General features: G+C 33.7%; 1 pseudogene; it reads right to left on the bottom strand.

Moving 5' to 3' along the window:
* Nucleotides 1-377: 377 nt before the first annotated feature.
* LOC116844354 overlaps nucleotides 378-1,879 on the bottom strand; it is a 5,663-nt pseudogene continuing 4,161 nt past the window's right edge.

Raw genomic sequence — 1,879 nt, 5'->3', positions numbered from 1 at the left:
TTACATGTAACGTACGTGTTAGCTGTAATTTCCTATTCAACAATCTAACTGTTATATAACACGTATATTATATAACAGTTATGTTGTTTGTTGAGTAAGAAATTACAACTAACATGTATGTTACACGTAACATTGTGTTTGCTGGGATTACAATAAATATCAAATTTATATGACGCGAACAACACAACCTGATCTGTCACCGCGGCTGACAGCTGCAAGCGGCACGAATTTAACTGCGACGGAATCGAGACAATCGAGACGATCGAGACGGCCAATTAGCGTTGCGGAAAAGAGGCTTCACCTACTTCGATACATTCGAGATTTAGTTAACACGCACTTTTTCTGATAGGAGATTATATGTCAAAGAGGACTATTACTTATTTGAACGCCAGCTTCATGTTTTGTTTCCAGAAGTAATTTATGCGGGGACTGGTTTTCTTATAAAACGCGTCTTTCATAGCTTCTACTGCTGACGTGGAACCCTCCATATCCACCAGATTTATGCTCTTGATAATTCGATATTGCTTCAAGAGCATCGCGGTATAAAGAAGTGTCACTCCACCGCCAACGATGCACACTTTTACATCGGACTTCGTATTATTATCGTTATCTTCCTTCAGATTGTCATTTTGGTCCTTTGTATTTTTTGCTCCGTCTTTTTGATTGTCGACTGAAAATTCGCGATGTAAACAAGCGCTATAATATCTGAAGGTCGCGTCAATTTAAGAAAATATTTCCGCAACGGAGTCATGACTTTAATTTTGTCTCTTTGAGTGTGAAAGAATATGTTTGACACTTTTATGACATTTTTTTCTCGTTTTCATGCAATACTTCAAACATAGACCAAAAACAATGCCAAGGATGATCACGAAGAATTTGACGGATCTATGCGAGAGAAACAAGTGACGTGCGATACGTCGAGACGCACGTGAAACTGGCACGCGTAAAATTGTTTGCAGAAACCAGTGTCCGTGAACATAAATCTCGTAAATTCCACATGATTAGACATTTTTACAAAGATCAAAGAAGAGAATTTCAATCGCGTAATAAAATCAAGAACAGTGAGCGTTCAAATTAAAATACAAAAAGATTTTTTATTTTCTGTATAACAAAAATTTGTATAATATTCATTGTTGATACAGCGGGATAAACATTTGCGTGAAAGCAATTGATTAACTAACACGATCATTTTGCTGGCGGTCCTTTGCAAGAAATTGCCGATTCGTCGCGCCCGTCTGTCGATCATGGACATCTGCAAAAATGATTACCGTCGTTGAATATCCTTCATCTCTAATCCGAACGTTTGCAACATTTAACTTTCCCTTAACATTACAAAACTAAAAATATTTAGAAATATTCAGCGGGGAAGTAACGATTCAATCGTGGTGAAATATATATCAGGATTGCGAGTAATTAATTATCATGTTTAAATGACAATAATATAAGCCAATTCAACTACGGACTGTTTAATTAATGATTAATTGCAACTAATTCAATTAATAATCGCGAAATTTAATTTCCCAAATTTAATTGATTTTAATTAATCATTTTGACGCGCTTTAGATATACATTACCTCGCTTTTGATGTCAAGAGTTCCGTGGGATTAGGAACTTTAAACATTCTTTGATTAATTTTGCTCAAATCAATCATTAATTAGTTAAATTGGCATATATTTGTACACAAATCAATTATTAAATTGAGAATAATTGATATTTTTACAATTTTGGTTTGTATCATATAATATGCACATTAATCGCTTAATCTTCTTAGAAAACTATTGATTATTTTATATATATGTATATCTATATATATATATATATATATATATATATATATATATAAAAGAGAGAAAGACGAACGACATCACTTGTGCCGCAA

Source organism: Odontomachus brunneus, unplaced genomic scaffold, assembly GCF_010583005.1.
Source record: "Odontomachus brunneus isolate Ranch 3 - 2012 unplaced genomic scaffold, Obru_v1 Obru_scaffold_041, whole genome shotgun sequence".
NCBI classification, from domain to species: domain Eukaryota; kingdom Metazoa; phylum Arthropoda; class Insecta; order Hymenoptera; family Formicidae; genus Odontomachus; species Odontomachus brunneus.
The sequence above is the reverse complement of the archived record's forward strand: the minus strand, read 5'-3'. Positions and strand labels throughout refer to the sequence as shown.